This window comes from Gekko japonicus, unplaced genomic scaffold, assembly GCF_001447785.1.
Source record: "Gekko japonicus isolate JY-2015 unplaced genomic scaffold, Gekko_japonicus_V1.1 scaffold515, whole genome shotgun sequence".
Classification (NCBI taxonomy): domain Eukaryota; kingdom Metazoa; phylum Chordata; class Lepidosauria; order Squamata; family Gekkonidae; genus Gekko; species Gekko japonicus.
This window is the reverse complement of record NW_015164680.1, coordinates 588,119-596,731: the sequence shown is the minus strand read 5'-3', so window position 1 is coordinate 596,731 and position 8,613 is coordinate 588,119. Positions and strand designations below refer to the sequence as shown.

The following is an 8,613-nucleotide window of genomic DNA, read 5'->3' as shown; positions in this document are numbered from 1 at the left end:
AAGAGGAAAAATTACAAGGACTTAATTTCTTTTCTTCAAACTAATGGAATATCATACAGATGGGCGGTCCCGGAGGGTGTCATCTTTAAGATCAATTATAGAAGAGAGAAGATAGATAAGAGAGAAGATAGATTTCACTTTTAAAGCTAAAGAATTTTTGAAACATCAGCTGGGGACAGATGATGAGTCTAAAGAGGGAGAATCGAAGTCTAGTGACTCTGCTACCTCGGGAATGGAAGAGGATTCTGTGGCAGAAAAGGGTGCAGGACCTGCCAGAGTGGTATACGATTTTAGAGACAGAAAGCCGAAGGCAGAAGGACTTGGAAAATGGCCTTTTGAAGCGAAGAATAAGAAGATGATCAGAGACTTCTCTCATAACAACTAACAAATAACATATAAATAGTGAACTGTTATAAGCAAGAACTCTACTAGTATATTGTGATACTAAAACGAATTGTACTAACATTTTTACTAACAGTGAAAAGATCTCCTCCTCTTGGGGTTTTAGTTTAGTGTGGTTTGCTTTCCTTTATCCTTAGTTGTAGCCCCTTTCCTAATATTTCTTTGTAGTTTTGGTAGGATTTGCAAAATAAAAAATATCCCTCCGGGGATTTAAAAGAAGAAGAAGAAGAAGAAGACCTACAAAGGATTGCTGGGCCACAAAACCCATTTAATGGTCAGAACTCCACAGATTGAAATGGGCGGGAAAAGGGAAGGGAAGTTACCACTGAGATTTTTGGGAATCTGTAGTGCTTCATTTAGCAATGCTGAGGCTTCTGTCTCAACTCTCTCTCACTCACACATCAAAACATAGGCTTGTAATTCTTGGTCTCTTGGAAACTGATGGGAGTTCATTACAGACTTCAAGACAGCCTGGAAATTACAGCACCTAGTTTAATGCCTTTCCCAAGTAAACGAGTGAAAAGCATTAACATTAAAATTGCTAAAATTCCTAAACACATAGAAGAATAAGCATTGCTGAGGAGGAATCAAAGGGAAAGTTTTATTATGTTTTTGTATTGAATTTTATATTGTTTTACTGGTTCTTATGGAAGCCGCCCTGAGCCTGCCTCAGCAGGGCAGGCAGGGTAAAAATCAAAGTAATAAATAAATAAATAATAAGTCCTGCATTATCAACCTTTCTTCGAAAGTGACAACAACAGTATAGATGGGTTAATCTGGTAGACATTATGTAGCAGTTCTTCAAAAAGGGTTTTTGTAAAAAATAGTTCATACATAAAATTACAACTACACATGATGAACAGAGGATAAAAATCGTAATAATTATAATGATAATAGTAATAATAACTATAGTAATAACAATAGTAATGGTACAGACTTCTATTAAATGCAAATCTATTTGTTATTCAGTGGTTTTTTATTCAAAACATATCTCAGAATATTTTCTTTAACCTGTTCATTAGGTTTACTTCCAGTACAAAACAAAAGTATGCCATGTCTTAATAAATGTCTCCCGAGCCTTACTATTTCCTTCTTGTATTTTCTTATAAAGCAGTTTTATCCATCAAATTTTGCAAGGCCATTCATCAACATCAGGTAAGCTTGGCTGTTTCCAAGTTTGTACCAGTAATTGTCTCGCTGCTACCAGAAGATTTTTAAGCACATATTTCATTTCCTGCTTTATATCTTGAGGTAAGATACTCAAGAAAGCCAGAGTTATCTTACAGCCTACAATTCGGTTTAGCTCTTTGAATATATCAATCTAGTATTTTTATGCCTGTGGACACTACCACCAGATGTGAAAAATTGTACCGATTCTTCTATTGCATCATTAACTTGTATTGGAGGCTCCTGTCATTTTTGCTAGTCTGTCGGATGTAATCACCTACATATGATTTAGAAGATATTTTCTCTAATACCTACATTACCTAACCAATGTTTTTGAAATATCCTTATCCAATTTAAGACAAAGGCCTTTGGAATACTCATTGATAAATCTTTTTCCCTTCTGTTTTTATATATAATGATTATACTTTCTATGTTTGTGAGTAGGTCATAGATTGTAGCCATCATATGCTTATGGGTTCCAGTCTGATTAAAAATATGGTAGCAGCTATTTAAGGGTTGACAAAGTGAAAACAATGGTGTAGATAGGGTAATTAAGTAATTATTTAGATGTTCTTCAAAAGGCTTTTGACAAAGAGCTTGACCAAAGGGTCTATCATGAACACAGAAGTGATGAGCTAAACATGGACAGATAATGGGCTAACAGGACAAACAGAGATATAGTCAGACAGTGGAGGGAAGCAAGGAGTGGGGTCTCCCCAAAAGTTGTCTTTGAGCCAATTCTATATCATTTATTCAGAAATGACTTAGTGAAACAGACAAGTTTGCATAGGACTACAAATTACTGAAGATGATGAAAATATATTCATACTATGAGGAGTGCTGAAGGGATCTTTCCAAACATTGTGAATCAACAATAAAATGGCAAATGGAGACCAATTTAATTAACCATAAAGTGATGCACACTGTGCAGAAAATCCTGACTTCCCATTTTTACATAGTGGTGTTAGGTGGAAAGTGACATCAAGTTGCAGCTAACTTCTGGTGGCCCCACAGGGTTTTCAAAGCAAGAGACAAACAGAGGTGGTTTGCCATTGCCTGCCTCTGCATAGCGACTCTGGGCTTCCTTGGTGGCCCTCCCATTCAAGTACTAACCAGGGCCAACCCCGCTTAGCTTCTGAGATCTGACAAGATCAGGCTAGCCTGGGCTATCCAGGTCAGCACATATATACGTACATGGTCTGAACTAATCAGGAAAGCAGAATAAAGTTTGAGTCCAGTGGCACCTTTAAGACCAACAAGGTTTTGTTCAAGGTATAAGCTTTCTTGAGCATGCACAGGAAAGCTTATACCTTGAAAAAAAGTTTGTTGGTCTTAAAGGTGCCACTGGACTCAAACTTTGTTCTGCTGCTTCAGACCAATATGGCTGCCCACTTGAATCTAATCATGGAAGTGTTACTGGAGATATCCCGATGCCAATGTTGACTCGGTGTGCAGTAGCACTGAAAAAAGCAAATGCCATATTGAGATTATTAGGAAGAAGAGGTCTGCAAATAAAACCACCAGTATCATAATGCTTCTATAAAAATCTATGGTATGGCTGTATTTCCAGCCTTACGCGCAGTTCTACTCACCCCATCTCAAAGCAATACAGTGAAGTAGGAAAATGGCAACCAAAGTAATCAAGGCGTTGAAGCACATTCCACATAAGGAAAGTCTCAAATGACTGGAACTTTTCAGTTCAGAAAAAAATACAACTAAGGACAGGGCATAAGTTTATAAAATTATGTAGGGTATGGGAAAATAGAAATAGAGAGAAATTTCTCACTCTTGTAACAGTAGCACGCAGACCTTGACTGAGTAGACCATCTTCTCCTGGTCCAGCTAGATAAGACTCTTGGTGTGATCTACGGAGGGCTCTTCTTCTGAGCCACTTTCACCCCATGGGAGAAAAGTAAACACTTGATTGACTCTCTGCTGAATGTGACCTTAAAGGATTAATTTCTGACCAGCAATGGTTTATGTTAAATCATTACTGCTGAAAGGAGTAATTGCTTTTTGCTTCCCAGGCTGTTTGGGAATAGAAGAATATTCTGGAGTACTGTAATCACTTTTGCCTACTCCACAGTAGGAGTCATTGACCTGAATGCCTTTTTCAAAGGGGATATGGCATGGTCGTCACTTATTCAGTGGGGTAGCCACTACGTTTCTTGGCATACAGGCAGAATGCGGAGAAAAGTTGCTGAGCTGAAATATACAGAAGAGGGAGTATTCAGTAGGGGGTGGAGTACTGAATTTAGACTGGGAACAGCCAGGTCAAACTCCTACTCATCTGTAAAGCCTACCAAACAGCCCATTAGTGGTTCATCCTACCTCATATGACTAATTAAGAGCATAAAATGAGATTGTTTCATTTTATTTACTATTTTCGTTAAGTTTATTCATAGACTGACTTTCAGTTAAAAATTCGCAGAGTGGTTTAAAGCACAGACGAAAAATTTCATTAAAACACAAGAGCCATTTTGGTGTAGTGATTAAGAGCGTGGACTCTAATTTGGGAGAAACAGGTTTGATTCCCCACTCATCCACATGCAGCTGCTGGTGTGACCTTGGGTCACTCAAAAGTTCTCTCAGAGCTGTTCTCTCAAGAGCAGTCCTCAAAGGAGCTCTCTCAGCCCCACCTACCTCACAGGGTGTCTGTTGTGGGGAGGGGAAGGGAAAGGAGATTATAAGCCACTCTGAGACCAGAGTGAAGGGCAGGGTATAAATCCAATCTCTTCTCTTCTTCTCTCTCTAAATTCCATTAAAATTGGTTTTCCAATAGTGTCACTTCTTCATCACACCATTTTTAAAAAACTGATTTTAAACACAAGCACTATTCTGGTTTTCTTTGGAGAAATGGCAGAATGTAAAAGTAACAGATAAAGTGATGAACTTCACGGGAATAAAACAGTGCTGTCTGAACTCAGTATGCAGTCTATCATATAGTCAAAGAATCTGCTGAGTGCATAAGTCTGTCTACTCCTTGAGGTGTCTCCCAACTGCCTTTCCTTTCCCTGTTAACACAGTGATGGCCACTAGCACAGAGGCTTTAAAAGGGGATCCAAAGATTCTTGGAGGATAGGTCCATCAGTGGCCATGGTGACTAAAGGGAACTTCCACAGTAAAAAGCACCAAACCTCTGAACATCAGTGCTAGGAGCCTACATCAGAGGAAGACTTTGGCCTCTGTGCCCTGTTTATTAACTCTCCTGGGCAACTGGTTGGCCACTGTGTGAAACAGGATGTTGGAAAAGATGGACCACTGGTCTGAACCAGCAGGGCTCTTCTTATGCCCTTATCTGCAGCAAGCACCTATGTATTTGCATGCACAGGCTCCACTCCACAATCAAGACTGGTCAGTGGCTCTGATAGTTCAAACAAAGCTATGCACAAAGGGTTCAACTGACTGCATTAACACCATGGGCAGCGGGTTCAATCCTGCTCCCCCCCCCCTTCAATCAGTATAGTTGGATGTCTAAAGGCAGATGTCTAAAGATATACTTCTCTCCAGAATGGCAAATTTTGGGAGAAAAAGAGAAAAGGTTATTATACAAGAAATGGTGGGTCTGGTGAATTTACTACACCCCTCCCCAAAAGAAAAGGCCCAAGACATACCACAGGACACTACCTCTGACAGAATGCCAGTTAAAATTAAAATGTTATGAGCACTGTCATTCTCAAATTAGCACACTAAGAATGATGCACATAGACACAGGTGCAGTAAATGCTATCAGCGTCTTGCATTACATCCTCCGCACATGACACTGGACTCTGGAATGCAGCATATGCAGCAGCTACTAAATCAGAGACTATTTACCTGGAGGGCCTTAGGCTGACCAGTGGGATATAAATTATGAAGATAATACATAAAACCCTAACCCTCAGATAAACCTATACTACAAAAAGCCCAGTGATAACTGATCTCTCCACCTCAACCCCCCCCCAATCATTTCATAGACTCTTTCCTGGATCAGAAGCAAAGTTGTGGATTACAGAAAAATAACAAGACACAAACGATGAAAAAGGAACAGAACAATCTAAGAGATCCCCAAGAAAGAGAAGCCGTCCAACCGAAGAGTTCTAAGAAACTCAAAAGCTTGCACGCTGTTTCCTGAAGCACACTCTCAAAAAAACATTTCAGCCTGAGTAAGAGACATTCCACAATTCTAGTTACTGGAATTTGTCCACGGACCAACAGAGCAACTTGCAACATTCAGCAATGGGGTGGGGGGTTCCCTTCTGTAAGTAACATGCATTAAGCTGAATGAGAGCCAGAGCATATTTAATAAGTAAACCAACTCCTAGATTCAGTTACACCCCTCAATTATCTAATGCCACCAATGAGAAGCAAGCTTATATTCCAGCATGCCCAAAGGCTCAAGGCATATATATTAAGATGGAGAAAAAAAGAGAGGCTGCTTTGACTTTAGACTGAAAGCTAATAGCAGCAGGAGCATGGAAAGGAGCCATTACTACAACCCTCCGCTCTGAGTCTGGGCTTTCTCCCCCCCCTTTCAAAATTTATTACTAGTTTCCCTCCCTATAATTTAGGCAGAAAAAAAAAATGTGTCTGTCTCAGTTGTTCCACTTGGGAATCTGGTCCTGGAAATTTAAAGCTTTTCAAAACTTATGGAACACTTTGTTGCTGTATCCAAGAGGGTCTGTTGTGATGCAATGAAAACACCATCGCTGCAGTTTTCCAGACAATGGAAATTTGTCACTGATTGCTGTACACACAATATTTTCCAGTATGGAGAATTTAGTCCTTTACAGCCATATAGCAACCCTCTGTTGTGGTCAGTTATGAGTTCTGTATTACAGATGAAGAACTGAGGCTAAAGACAGCTCAAGACAGTTGGGGTGCCTGGAACAGAAAATCCAAATAAGCAGCTCCAGGGGTGATAAAATTTTGAAATGTCCTTTTCAAAAGGTACCCCAGAGCCTTATCTAATGGTTGGGGTGGTCCAAACGGAGGCTAAAGGATAATGATTCACTTCTGGGACTCACAAGGTATGCCATTAAGACTCAAATTTGATGACAGACTAGAAACCAAACCCAAACTTAGCCCCTGTTCAGGGAATGACCCTGGCCTCTGATTGTGTGCTAGGAGGAAAGGGTGTATTGGGGAGTTGGTAAGGGGTATAGAGAGACAGAGAAATTGTATAATTGCTTGACAAGTAAAAATGACATTGCACAATCTAAATCTGATGACAGACTAGAAACCAAACCCAAACTTAGCCCCTGTTCAGGGAATGACCCTGGCCTCTGATTGTGTGCAAGGAGGAAAGGGTGTATTGGGGAGTTGGTGAGGGGTATAGAGAGACAGAGAATTTGTATAATTGCTTGACAGGAAGTAAAAATGACATTGCACAATCCATTTCTACATCATTCTCAGACTACGTAGTTTTTGTTTGTCCTTTCAGAGTGAATTGAGAAACTGATGATTATGCAACTTATATACCTAGCAATTCTGTTTCAATATTTCAGTTGGGTTTCTCCAAATTGGCACATGCAGTCCTTTTTTTAAATCAAGGTAATGTCAAGGTCACTGAAAATGATCCATGATTCACACCAACCTCATCAATACTTTTGACAACTTTTCAAGAAGACAACCTTTCAACTGTATCTGCAATATAAGTGGTATTTCTTCATCAAGGAAAAAATAATCTAAATTCCACCTCAAGAGGGTTAAAGGGGGTAAAAAGAAAACCAAGTACAATGAAGACTCAGCAGTAAAAATAAATACACTTGCATGCAAAAATTATCATACTGAATCGTGGCAATGTTAAACAGAACTCCTCGGGTCGTCTTTGTTTGTTTGTTTTAAAGAAATCCAGCATCGAAGTTGCTTGTATTTAAATAGTTTCTGCATTCTTTTATGAGCTGGGGAGCTCTCTTAGGCAAAGCGAGATGGAGAGGGATTTCTCCACCGTCGCCTCCACACACTCTCCCCTGAGATCCGCCCAGTGGACTCAGTAAGGGATCTCCCCTGCTACCTCCACACAAATTCCCCTAAAATCCAGTCAATGTACTGAATAAGACAACTCCTCCCCTCCGTTATTTCACCGGAGTGGAAAATGGGCTTTGGCTTCCTTTTGAGGCTACTGGGCTTCCAGGGACCCGACCCAACGACAAGTTCGCCTCACGAGGCACCCCGCCCCCAACCCGACTCTGCCCCAGGCCCACAACTGCCAAAGGGAATCCACTTTTTGTCAGCAGACCCCTCCACCACTACCCACCACCCACCCGCATAATCAAACAGATACATAAAATGCGACAAACTGTCCCAAAATAAGGCTCGCTAAGGGAGTCTGCAGGTTTAAACGACGCTGCTGCCCGTTTTGGCCACCTGGCCCACTCGCCTGCGAGACCCTTCGTGCCAGCCAGAAGTCGCTCTGGGGAGAACAGAACCGCAGCCAAGCTTATCATTCTGCCCCGGGCTCGGCTCAGAGGTTGCTCCCCCGGGCAGAGCCCTCGACTCCGGCGCCCCAGCGCCTACCTACCTCGCTCGATGGCAGTACCCGGGCCGCCCCCAGTCTGCCTTCCGTCCTCATCTTGGGTGACTCCAACAACCTTAGCCTGGCGGCAGCGGCGCCACCAAGAACAGGCTCTGGCTGCATAGTTCTCTCTGGCTGTCCTCCCCCCCCCCCTTTGTTAGCAGAGTTCCTCACAGGCCAGTTTTTTTAAATGGGTTTCTCTCTCCTCTCCTCCCCTCCGCTCCAGAAGGCTCGGCTTCCACGGTTAAACCTTTCCAGAGTCTCCAGTTTCTTGCCCAGCGAAACCTCTCTTCCTCCTCCTCCTGCTTCCTCCTCCCCAAACCATCAGTTCCTTATCTCCCCTGCTCCCGCCCTTTTCCAGTCTTCTTAATCCCCCCCCCCCAACTTCAGTCTCTCCCTTTCTCTCGCTTCCCTTCAAAGTTTAGGATGTGAATGCGCTCTCCTCCCCCTCCCCCTCTTTCTCTCCTCCTCCTCCTCCGTCTTTCTTCCCACCCTTCCCTAGCCTGACCCATCCTGACTCCTTTCCAGTGAGCTAATCTGCAGCTGGC

General features: G+C 42.0%; 1 protein-coding gene across 1 annotated transcript in view; it reads right to left on the bottom strand.

Moving 5' to 3' along the window:
* DENND2A (DENN/MADD domain containing 2A) overlaps nt 1-8,231 on the bottom strand; it is a 100,697-nt gene extending 92,466 nt beyond the window's left edge. The window contains exon 1 of the mRNA XM_015409305.1: nt 8,072-8,231. The gene's annotated coding sequence lies outside the window, so the exon portion shown is untranslated. The remainder of the gene's footprint in view (nt 1-8,071) is intronic.
* Between the last annotated feature and the right edge of the window lie 382 nt (nt 8,232-8,613).